The sequence below is a fragment of the Dermacentor silvarum genome, chromosome 10 (genome assembly GCF_013339745.2).
Source record: "Dermacentor silvarum isolate Dsil-2018 chromosome 10, BIME_Dsil_1.4, whole genome shotgun sequence".
Classification (NCBI taxonomy): Eukaryota; Metazoa; Arthropoda; class Arachnida; order Ixodida; family Ixodidae; genus Dermacentor; species Dermacentor silvarum.
In genome coordinates, this window is record NC_051163.1 from 60,605,803 (window position 1) to 60,618,998 (window position 13,196).

Below are 13,196 nucleotides of genomic sequence, written 5' to 3' on the forward strand. Positions count from 1 at the left end.
GTACCCATCAATTGAAATGCAGCCTTCAAAATTGACATTTTTTCACGAGAATCGAGCAACCCAAGCACGACCGGTCGGGCATGGCTAACATTTTCGTTTCCAATTCTATGGCATCTTTCTATATTCGCCACAGAAACACCCAATTTGCTGTGAAACAAATCTTTTACTCTCTTCACGATCCTCAGAAGATTCATTGCTTGCTTCATCAAGACCGTAAATGACCAAGCTGTTTCTTCGACTACGATTTTCTACGTCATCTAGTTTTTCAACAATGGAGGCTAGATCTGCTCTAACTGTACACATCGCAGTCTCCATATCCTGGACCCGCCTAGTAAGTACACCTAGTAACTACAGTTGGTGCTCTAAAACCATCAACACGATCAGTTAATGAACTGACTTGCTTGCCAATCTCTTTCTGAGACGCCATAAAAAAGCACCAACCATAAAAGCGCTCGCGTTTTTTAAGGTTTCTCACAAGTCCGAGAGATTTACTGGAATATTTCTCTAAGTCGCGCAACAAGGCATTCAAGACACAGTTGACAAGGCAGCAGCAGTAAAAACCTATTATCGTTACGATAGCAGGCCGTCGGCAAATATCCACTGACCTGGAATACGTATAAAACGGGTTCCTGACCATGTTGCCCATTTCGCTGCTGCGTTGCCCATTGGAGTAGCACCGTGCTGACTTCACTTGCAGGGTCCTCCTGCAGGGTCACGTGAGTCGACGTGATCCATGGCTGATACCGTGTGTACGCTGTGATGCCAGGGCTCGATATCGTGTTGACGTGGCACATGTCACCAGGATCCGATAACGGGATGTGAAGCCGTCCGATATCGTGATTCCACGAGGCAGTTGCAGTGCGGCAGCCCAACAAAAGCTTGTACTTTGTCAGCAGAGCCGCAAGCTGGAATACGTAGAAAAAGGGGTTCCTGAGCATGTTGCCCATTTCGCTGCTGCGTTGACCACTGGACAACGATAAAGCCCCTCTATATAAAAAATAGCGCCATTCTTAGATCTTGCCGCCACCGAGCTCACCCCGGCGTTCCCTCCTCGCGGCCTCCTGTCGCCCCCTCTTCCTCCGCTTCCCCATTGGCCTTCACGTGGAAGCACGCATCGCGCTGTTGTATATTCTTCTTTCCAGCGCGCTCCGACCGCCATTCTCGGGCCTGTGCGACGAAAGTGCTGTACGCACAAACTGATCAAACGTGTCAGGGACAAGAACTTCGTTATGATGACATGCTGCTGCGCCTTCTTCAGTTGCCGCAACCGACCAGGCGAGGGCAAAAGGCTTTTTTTTTACCATCCGGCGAGCGCAAACGCTGGCTGCACACTTGGTATTTGCGCCGTCTCGCATCGTCGCGTTCCTACTTCAAAAACGGCATTATTAAGGCCAGTTACTGACTGACGAAGCAATATCGGGCCCCAAAAACTGCTCCGCAGAGCGCGATCGAAGTTTTACGCGGATTTAATCTTGTAGCGTGTTAGCCATCGTCTGCTACGGCAGGGTTGACATAAGTGGCGCCACTGTCGATATCGCGCCTCGATCGCGCTGGCCGCGCCGAGCGCGACAGTAGAACGGAGGAGAAGGGCAGTGGTAGGCGCTACATTTTATATATATGGGCTTTGGACAACGACACTGGTGCCATCAGAAAGCTTGACACAGCTATTTCGCTTCCAGTTGCCAACAGTGACATTTACTGGAAGGACTCCCTTCTTGAATTGCGGGCCCTGGCAGTGGGGAAGCAAGGGCCCACAGTCATGCTCAGCAAGAGAGACGGGTGCTGCTTGTAGTTTCTCAGTCTGTACAGGTTCCACTGATCAGCAAGCCTATTGTACAGTTGCTTGAAAGGGTTAATTGCTTTCGTAAAAGCTTTTTAATTTTGCTAATGTGGCTTTCAAATGGAAAGGCATCCAGGCGTCAAGAGGCCCTAGGTGACGGGTATCAGCAGCACGATGGCATAGCGCATGCACATTATGTGAAACTTGGTGCTGCCCATATGTTTCAGCAAAGACACGAATGAAAAACAGCAGAAATGCTTAGCATAGCTAAAGTGATCTGGTGCACTTGATTACACAAGGATTGTGATCGCCACGTGAAGAGCTAAAACGTTTTCGTACATCCTTTCTGGTATCACAGAATGCAATACTGACACGTATACATGTTTATCTTTCACCGGTGGCCGCTTTCCACCGGCTAACAAATGTTAAACGTTATCTCTCGGCGCAGGACGCGCCTGTATCGGAAGTTTCTAGAACGTTATCGATGCTTCTTTCCGTTGCCTGTTTTCACCGACGCTTATGTTATCTGATTGTATGACCGACGCGAATTGTCTAGAACTTTCTAGAAGACCCGCGGGCATCAGGGATTAATCGGGAACCTTCGATGACTCAGGTATAAAAGCCGACGCGTTTCGCCGCTGATCAGATTTCGACGATCGTCGACTGTGTTCGCCGCTTTCGTTGTGCTTCGAGCGTAGCTTGCTTTTGTGGGCACAGGTTCGCCCAATAAAGAATAAGTTTCGTCATACCCAGTTTTCAGAATGTTTACTTCAGCGTTTACTTCATGTTTACTTGAACAGGAAATCGTTCAGGCAGGGATGACCAAGCACGTGTAAGGAAGTGTCCAACACAACACGAAGCTTTGTCGTGACAGCATCTCAGGGGACAATTGCACGATGGAGCATATAATACACATTTTTCTTTGGCAGTAGCTCCTCTTCCACTCGCTCCGCGTGCTCTTGGTTAAAATGCACTCTTATTGCCATGTCATACTGCTTCAGGAGTTCCAACTATTGTCGAAGCCGGTTGAGTTGGGTTGCCTGAAGGCAGCCCAACTCAACAGCTATTCCTGGAGCTATTCCAACTCAACTATTCCTGGAGCTTGCATCATCAGCGGTATCTGGTAGCGCCCATCAAACTTGCTGATTCCCTCTTCAAATATGTCAAGTTCTGGATCGCAGTCTTGGAAGGAATTAGGGCTGCCAGTCAGAAACAGACTAAAGTATTTCTGTCACAGAGGTGGGATGAAATTAAAACTAAATCATTGAAAAATAAAAACGGGTACCTATCAATGGTTCTACTTATGATTGATAGTTATGACAGCAGAGCACATGCTCGGTAAGTAAAGAGCTCAAAGCAAATCACACTCGTGCACTTTAGATACCCACCGCATGAGTACAGGTTCCCGTGAAACTCCAGACCAGAAATGACGTCCCTAACCGGAAGTTGCTGCGCAAGGAAGTATCACTCGGTGCTCGTGCCACTAAAACGCACTACGATTGCGGGCAGCACAATCGTCGATTGTTGAAATCTACCGGTCAGACGCGTCGGCTATTTATGTGTCACTCATCGCACATTACGGGGCCATTGCTGGCGGTAACGCACATTCTAGAGTATACGCCAGTATCCTGATCGCGCACGAAATCTGATTGAAGAATCAGCAACAACATTCGACGCAAACAACGCAAAAAAAAAAAAAACCGGCGTCGGTGTCGGCTTCGGCCTAACTTCTAGTACGCTGAAGCTTTATGTCATTTGTAATAGCGACGTTCAGAAGGCAGATACAGGGGATCTAAGGACGCACATTTGCAGTCGACCACTTCGATGCACCCGTAAGTGCGCATTTCGTCGAATGCCATCTGGAGATGCCATGTTGTTGAGATGGTGAAGAACAATACATTCAATGCGATAGCGTTAAGGGCCCCGTGTCGCAAAAAAATCGGCGTCGGTGTCGGCCTAAGCATTGGCGTCCGTGGCATCCCTGGCGGAGAAATCGAACCACTACCGAACCACCCCGACCACACAGGCCCTCCACGTGGCGCAAGGCGTTGGGTGCAATATCCTATTGAATATCGACCGAACACGAGAAGACTAGGAGAGATTAATGTTGACATGTGAACAACCTACAGACATGACAGCTCGGATTGTAATTAGAATATACGAGAAAAAAGCCTGATAAGCAGCTAGAGAATTTTGAATGCTACCCCGTTCCACTCTGAAAGGCGATGCTTAAGCGTCCTCTAATTCTTATAGTGTGCGGCTCAAGCAAGCAACGCTCACGCAATTTTTAGACCTCAGGTTAACACTATTTTGGGCAAACTACCCTTATTTTTAAATGCGTGACCTTACTTAGCTTTTTAAGCATCAAATACTTTTAGCTGCTGTCGTCGGCGACATTCAAGTCACCTTGAGCCAAAAGCCAGAGCAGTTATCCGTGTACTCAAAACGAGGACATGCCGGGAATTTACAAATAAATCATAAAAAAATAAAAACGGGTAGTTATCAATGGTTCTACTTATGATTGTTGATAGTTATGACACCAGAGCACATGCTCGGTAAGTAAAGAGCTCACAGCAAATCACACTCGTGCACTTTAGATAATCTCCGCATGAGAACAAAACGAGATCATCCGGCCAACCAGTCGAAACAATAAAATTCGGTCTCTGGCCCCCAACCCTTTGTATAGAGCACTGCATGACATACGCTAGTTACTCTCCAAACAAGTTACAAAAAATATTGCTTCCGAGTTCTTCCTCTTCACAATACCACTCAAGTTGTAACTTCTAGTACGCTGAAGCTTTGTCATTTGTAATAGCGACGTTCAGAAGGCAGGGGATCAAAGGACGCACATTTGCAGCCGACCACTTCGATGCAACAAGAAAAAGTGGCGACAGACGCTGAGCGCGTTAGACTCTTGCAAGAAGAAACGCGGTTGAAGGCGGCGGCACCACAGGCAGAAAAAGACGCGATATGGCAGCGATTTCATGTTTACATCTACTCTCCATTACGGGGGAGCCAGCAATTTTTTATTGGATGAACTTGTGCCCACAACGCGTAAACCACCACAGCGGCCAGAACAGCAGTCAATTGTTGAAATCTGATCTAATGCTGAGCTGCGTGGACTACTTGTGCGTAATTTGAACATTCCGGCGTTATCGCTGGCGCTCGTACAGGTTCTAGAATGTAAACCGCTATTCGCATCGTGCACGAAACAATTGTACAAATATCGGATACATGCAGTTGCGAATTCCACGTTAGCAGGTAAAAACGGTCACCGTAAAAACCATCAACATTGTTCACATGTTAACATTCATCTGTCTTAATTTTCTCGTGTTCGGTCGATATTCAATGGGATATTGCACCTAAATATTGATTTCTCTGGACCATCATTAGCACTGTAAACGCCGACAGAATGAGCAGTCATAATATATATGGGCTAGCTTAGTCATATCGCTTTAAACAGAATCACGCATGAGCCCCTAATTGACTGGTTTTCATGCGCTTTGTCATTACTACAGTCCTATCACACCAAAATCGTGCCCTTCTCTGCGATTGCCCTAATGGCGCTCGCGGAGAGCCCTTGTGTTAAAGCACTCATACTCCGATATTGTATGCGGTTGCTTACTTAACAGTATCACTGAAATCTGAAATGCCATCGGACATGACATTATTTTGTACTCGTACTCGCACTGTATCCCGCAGCGTGATGGGAAATATATTGTCATGTAATATTAAAAGTAATCTTCATAGAAAATTAAGCCACCGCTATTGCGTAATAACGTTATACGGTTGTACCTTGTGTCGTAGTATAGGTTAAGGGCAAGGGGCGAATTCAGAGATCACCGCTTGCCAGCCTGGAAAATTTATAACCTGGGCCAAAAGCTTCACTCAGTGTTTTTGCAACCAGAAAAGGTGAGATCATTTTCGCTGCCTTTTCTTTTTTCTCGGAATGGATCACATTAAATCGAGGGAAATTCTCAGTATTTCGGCTAAAAAACTTGAAAACTTCTTCGGTGCGCGCTCGTTTCAGACGGCGATCAGAGAGTGCGGAAATGAACTTTCCATAAGTATAGGTGAATGTTTCGGCAGCAGCGCCAGCCACCCACCATGGAGCCCAACGAGGCGACGCTGCAGGACCTGGAAAACATAGGTCCTGCAAACGCCAGCTGTACCCCGCCACTATAACCAGATATGGAATATCCAAATTTGGCTACCCACACAAGGTTAACCCTAGCTGCCTGGGAAATTGGAAGTAAAATGAAGTGAAAAGAGGACAGGATAGATGGAAAGTGAGAGAAACAGACGAAGATTGAAGAGGAGGACAGGAAAAGGCAAGTACCGATTTCCCCCGGATGGGTCAGTCCGGGGGTGCCGTCTACGTGAAGCGGAGGCCAAAGAGGTGTGTTGCCTCCACCGAGGGGCCACAAAGGTCCAAACACCCGGTATTGACTACACCCCCATGATCCCCTTTTCCACGGACACGGCTAAGCCGCGGACGGCTAAGCCGCGCACGGCTACACGCGGGACGGTCCAACCATCATGTGCTCGGCTACGTGGTGGCGCAACTCACTAAACGCCTGCTGACGCAGACGCCCCTGCGGGGAACCTCGGTGTCCTGTCATGTGACCCTCACCACAGGCTGCAGACTTGAGAGTGCACTCGTGTCCGTATACAGGGTCCTGTTGTCCACATGTATGACACACTGGATTGTCTGACTGGGGACAGACGTCCGATCGGTGACCCATTTGGTGGCACACTTTACACACTTGAGTATTGACATTGTAGGGGTAGCAAGCAAGTTCTCCGCCGTGTAGTAAACGTACCGCGGCGTTATCCATCCAAAAAAGGTGATAACGGCCGTTTTCGTGTTACGGATCATGCGTGCTTGGAGAATTTCGACCCCTTGCGCGAATGCGCAGATTCGCTTTTAGTGCTTCAGGCGTCGTGTGCGGGTCCAAGCCATGAATGACACCCTTGGTTGTCCCTGACACCCAGTGCGTCTTAGGAACAGTTGCCGCTAGGCAAGGCGGCACTTGCAAAATGTCTTCCACTCTCCCGGGATCCAGGCAAAGTCCTTCTTGTGTGAGGATGTGTCCCATGTGGCGAACTTGCGGCTGCAAAAAATGGCACTTCTTGTTATTGAGCTTTAGATTGTGCTCCCTGCAGCGTGCAAGTAAAGCTGCTAGATTATTGTCATGCTCTTCTCGAGACTTTCCCGAGACTAAAATGTCATCCATACAACGGCGACGCCATTCAAGCCTTCTACTACTTGGTGCATTGCCCGTTGAAAAACTTCAGGGGCAGAGGCAATCCCAAAGGGCATGCGCAGAAATTTGTAGCGGCCGTAGGGAGTGCTCATAGTGCATATTAATGAACTTTCTTCGTCTAGCCTAGTTTGCCAAAACCCTGACGATGCATCTAAGGTTGAAAAGTACTTTGCCCCGTGCAGGCGCGGAACATCTTCTAATGTTGGCATATGATAGTGCTCTCTCAGTAAGGCCTTGTTCAAATCCGAGGGATCTAAACAAACGCGTACTTTGTCGTTTCTAACCACTACGACCATGTGGCTTGACCAGGCAGTAGGTTCAGTTACCTTTTCAATGACGCGGTCGCGCTCCATTTTATCAAGTTCTTGTTTTACGCGTTCTTGAAGAGCAACCGCCACCCTTCGGGCTGGCTTGACGCTGCCTCGTGCTCCTGGCTTGAGCTCAATGTGGTACGTAACACCCTTCAGTTCTCCGAGGCCTTGGAATACATCACCAAAACCGGCGGTTGGGTCCTGGTTTGGCAGCGCGTCGACTGAGCGTACGCGGGATATCAGTCCCAAGCGTTCTGCAATATTGCCACTGATTGTTACTGGCACGTTCTGGGGTACGATAAAAAATTCCGCTAGACAACCTTGAGCCTTGCAAGATGTAGGCAAGGTAATTTTCTGCAAAGCTGTTTGCTTGTGGCCGAAGAAGGCACGCAAAGTGGTCGAGCACGGCTGTTCCGACTGTGTAGTTAGTTTTCGGAGCATCGTCTCAGACATGATGCAGCAGTTGGCTCCCGTGTCGATTTTGCAATCAACCGCTGCTCCTGCGATAATAATTTCCGCCGACCAACGGTCCTCACTGGCGATAGCATAAGCTTCTAGCGTGTGCAGGAAGTATCCTTCTTCAGTTCCTAGAACAATCTGTTTGACTTCGTGTGCCGTTGACCTTGATCTTTGTTGTGCGTGACGGCACATTCGAGCGAAATGATTGCTTCTACCGCAGTTGTTGCAGCGTTTACCCTGAGCCGCACATTTCCAATTTGTGTGTATTTGGAGACCACACTTGGAGCAAGGCGTTGCACTCGCTTTGATTGCGGCAACTGTCGCGTCGGCTGTTCTTGCTCTGATTTCTCGAAGTTGTACTTGTGCTTGTTCTCGTGCGCGGCACATTTCTACTGCTTTTGAAAATGAGGGGTTTTCCGAGAGAAGCTTCTGCTGGAAGTCTTTATCTCTGATGCAGAGAATTATTCTGCTTCGTATCAGCCGTTCCTCGAGTTCACCGAATTCGCATCTGCTCGCGAGAATTCGCAGTTCCGTGATCCAGTCATTAAAGGACTCTCCCTCTTGTTGGTCCCTGGAGCCAAATCGGAATTCGTTAAAGATTAGGTTCTCAGATGGCTTGTAATGGGCCTCGAACTTTGTTAAAAGGCTTTTGAGGTCCTTCTTCTCGTCTTCGCTGTCGAACTTAAAAGTATGGTACGTTCGTCTCGCGTCTTCACCTATCGTCATCAGAAAAGTTGCGGCTTGAACTTCCTTAGGCTGCTGGGTCAGTCCCGTCGCCGTAGCAAAAAGGTCAAACTCACTTTTCCATACGGTCCAGTTATGAAACGTGTCTCCAGTCGTGTCGAGTGGCCTTGGTGGCTGTAGCAGAGTCGACGCCATTCTTGCAATGGGCGTTTGTGGTCGATCCGTAGATTCATTCATTGCCAACTGGCGGCGGTAGCAAAACGAACCGCCGATCCCACTTCTGACACCATGTAAACTGCCGAGCAGCAGGAAACGAACGAGCGCTTTATTGCGGGAAGCAGGTGTATTTCTACACAGGCAGACCAGGCTTGCGCATGCGTATCAACAATATTCCTGATGACGTTGCCACTGGTCACAGTCCCGTGACTTGTCGCTACATAGGCGTTGACCGAGTGAGGCCGGCCGTTGATGCTTAGCGTTTGAATGCGTCTAACGTAGTCCGCCACTGTCTGGTGCGGCGTGGACACGATAAAGATGTTGGAGCCTGGCTGGATTCTGAGCAAAAATTGCTCACCTGATATTTGCCGGCCGCATGCAGCAATCACGGCGTCCGCCAGTAGTGGACTAGTCAGGTTCTTGACCGGTAGCCCCTGATGCGGTCGAACCACTATCTTGAAGTCGTCTTTCGGGAGGGGGGGAAACCGCCTCGAGGCTGGTTTGCGTTTAGATTTTCCGGTTGCTTGACCAGCGGAAGCTTCTTGGTGCTTCAAGGTCCTCGAATATTCCGGTGGTTTGGTCTTCTCTTTCGCAATGGCTTTTTTCTGCCAAAGCGTGAGGACCGTCTGCCAGCCCCCATCCGTTTGACTTTTGCTCCCTGTACCGGTGTTCTAATCGCTGGGTCCTCTTGGTGCTGGGAGATTGTGAGCAGCGCAGTCTTGAAAATCTATGTTATCAAAGTCTTGGCGTCGCGTGTCCGTCAACCATGAGGGTCCGGGACGCGCGGTTATGTCGGGGGCTTGATTTGCAAGAGCCATCGAGCGCGCTCTGGCGTTCCTGCGGCCGCCTACGTGGTGGCTTTGGTCTTAGCGAGCTCGGACGAAACGAAGGCACGTTTGAGCTAGTAAAACAAGTTCCGGTCACTAACGGCTGTGGGTAGTTTCAGTCGATGTGGCGCCAGTTCACACATCCGTGATGATCGTGGAAACCAGTCGCACACACAATTTTCCACCAAAAAGCTGGAAAATTACCGGAGCACATGTGGACACGACAGTGCTCGTCGACGCCGCGCGACTGCAGTACGGCACCAATGCCGCCAACACGAAAGAGCTTTGAAGCGAAAGTTTCGTTACGCTACCTCAGGCAGCCGTCGGCGACTCAACATTTTTCACCTTGAGAACTAGAGGTCAAACCACAAGAGTGCATTAAGGCGCGTTTATAAAGCCTCCATGATTGTTCTGGTTAGCTTCCGAGTTTTGCCACTATATCACAATAGTAGAGATGAGCAAAACGGCTCACTTCAGTGAGCGGCTCGGAACGGCTCAGCTCACTGAAATGAACCGGCTCATTTGAACGGCTAACCGGTTCACTTAAACGTGTAACCTGTGTTATGCATATTATATAGTTATGTGGCTTTGAAAAAAAAACGATATATGCATAATTTAATAACCGTGTTATTGGTATTTTTAGCTATGTTTAGAGAATATTTTTACATATATTAAAAGCGTGAATTTTTCGTTGTAATGAAGCTTTCTTTTCTGATATTGGGGATAAAATGCTTATGATACTGTGACAGGCAGAATGCGACGTACTTTTTCAGAAAAAAATGTAACTTTATCGTCATTGCAGAAGCTTGTCCGTTTTTGAGGTTACTTTAGAATCAACTTTTGTCAAACTAAGAACACAAAATGATTGTACATTATGTTTCAACTTTATTCATTTATTCACATACGTACGTTCACTATAATATGAGTAAGCTGTAACGCCACGCAAAATGAATGTAGAAATCATTTCTTGAAGCACAATACAAAAATCATACGAAAGATCCACAAAACTGCCGCACGTACATTTCGTTTTTTTTTCTTTCTCTTGAGTGCACGCGCGATACTGGCGATCATGCCATCATACACCAGGACAAAAAAAAAAAAGAAAAGAAAAAGAAATGAAGTTCTACTACAACACAACAGATCATTGGCCTCGTTTTATTGACGTGCTAATGATACACGCTCAGAAAATGCACTGAAGTGGATGTCATGGGCGACATTTTCACGACTACACGAATTAGCACAAATGAAGACCAGGACGTAAACTGTACGTTCACCTCTTGTCGTTAAAGGACCCCTAAACCACCCAGAGGTCGAAATTTAGTTCTGGTGTTGCAGTTGTGCACGAGTGTACAACGAACACGTAGCCACGGGAATTTTTCGAAATGGTGCCGTAATAGCGGAGTTACACGCGTTTGATGACCGAAAAACAGCCCTCGCTCGTTTTGCTCTTTCCTTCGCTACTCTCCTCATCCGCTGGTCTCCCCTCCTCGCCGAGTGCTTCTCGAAAGGTCACGTGACATACGTCATCGCCAACGCGCTTCTCAAAACACTGCATACTTCCGGTCACGTCCACGCTAGCGACACATATACCGACGGGGAGCCGTCCGCCAGTGCCGTAGAACGTCTGCCGCGTGAGAGGTGTCCAAAGTAGACGGCATTTCGGCCGGCGCCCCACCCGCTGCACCATCAATGGCCCAATCGACGACCGCGAACCTGCGCGCCGCCGCTACCGGCAATGAAAACATCAGCAGCAGCCGGGAGACGACGGGCTCGGCTGAGCTCGCATCGTCGCCGATGGCGCCGCTAACATCAGCGTATTTCATTTCAAAGCGCCGTCCGTTTTAGCTTTGAAGGGAACCAGAAAAGGCCTAGCGACGATATCGGCGCCGTCGAGCGATTAGCGGCGGTGAATCTGCCGCACAAATGAGTCCCGGTCTCATCCTCTCTACGTACGGCAAAGAAATCTCGCCGTTTGCGAGCAAGAACAGCTGTCGAATGGCGGCCCGCGAATGGCAAGCGGCATGCGATGAGTTACCGTGCCGGTAACGTGGACTCAGCGCTTCTCGGCTACCCGCTGTTGCTGCGGTGCCGGCCCGTGTTATGCGAAGCGTACCGCTATACACCCTGTGTTGCGAGCACGTCTGGAAAGGCAAACACTGTCGCACTCTGTTCGCGCAGCTAATCAGACCGCTAAGCATGACTGTGTTGGAACGCGAGCGATTTGGCACTTGCGTTGCGGGGTGTAATTACCGATTCGCAAGGGCGCACAAACGAGCAACACGACGAGGAAGAGCAGAAAGCGCGCGTACCTGCTAGCAGACTAACCGGAAGTCGTAGGTTCTTGTTCAATCAACGGACATCGTTTCCGCAGTTGACATCACCCGATTCCCCCTGCTGACATCGTGACGACCGCTGGGGATACCGGAAAGGTGACGGGAGGAGAACGGCATTGTTTTTTTTTTTGTTTTTTTTTTTTTGTGGCACTCCCGCAGCGCGTAGCGCTGCAGCGTTTGTCATCGTTGATCATGACGGCATTCTGAACTCGAGAGCGTTTACTTGAAATGTTAAAAAGATATCTGAGATGGTTTAGGGGCCCTTTAAAGACACGGAAGACCATCTTCGAAGTGCTATTGGACCAGTGCACGATGTGCGATCGGTGAGAGTCGCGCGACATTGTTCGAACAGCAGCAGGCAACGAACGGTACCATCCTATGCTAATTAAGACTTCTTTACTTCTCCCCTCGGTGGCATCGGGTGCCACACCATAAGACGCACAAAAAACCAAGGGGACTGCTGCGCACACCATACACTGCGAGCGAGTACCAGTAGCGCGAGTCGGCCCACACCGGCCACCATTCGTCGGTCAGAAATCGAAAAAAAAAGTTGCAGTGGCTTAGCTCGGCTATGCCAGGATATACGTAGCGTTAGCAAAGGTTCAGCTGATTATTCTTAGCTTTCCTGGTTGTCTCCTACGCTCAACCGCTAATTGCCAGGAAACTACTTCGGAATCCGATGAGTCAAGCTTCTCCGTTCTTCTGCGCTGTTGAGCAGCATTTGCGCTCTCCTTCTCCACGGCTATTGACCCTTTTCGCGGAGCAGTTTGTTTTAGAGAAACGAGATGGCGCTCACGGCGGCGCGCCATACCTCTCCTCAGCAACCGCGCACGAATACGAAACCATTACCGCTTCTACCTTGCTTCTGTGCGATCAGCTGTCGGAAATGCAACTAGTTCCACAGGCGACGTGTTTCAGTGGTCGAACAGGAGTGGGAGCGCCGTCATCCAGTGGTAGAACAAGAGCAGTTTCGCTGCGCCGAGAGCAGCTAGGAGCAGTCCGGACTGCTCTCGCTTGAAAAGCGGAGTACGGAGGAAGTCACGTGGCTTAAACCGTCATATCCTCCTCATTTCTTTTTATTTTGCTTCAGCCAGCGCGCGCGGCTGCAATGGCGGCAGCCTAGCGTGGTTTGTGTTTTGACACCGCTGATTTTGACGTCGGTGATACGAGCGAGATTCGCAGCGATTTAGCGACAGATCCTGGCATTTCTAGTCCGCCTTGCTTCTCGTCGGATGCGCGGGGGACAGCGGCAGCAAAGCGTCTTCGCCTTGCTGAAGTGCTTGAGACGCTCGACGGTGACAGCAGCGAAAGCTGCTAGA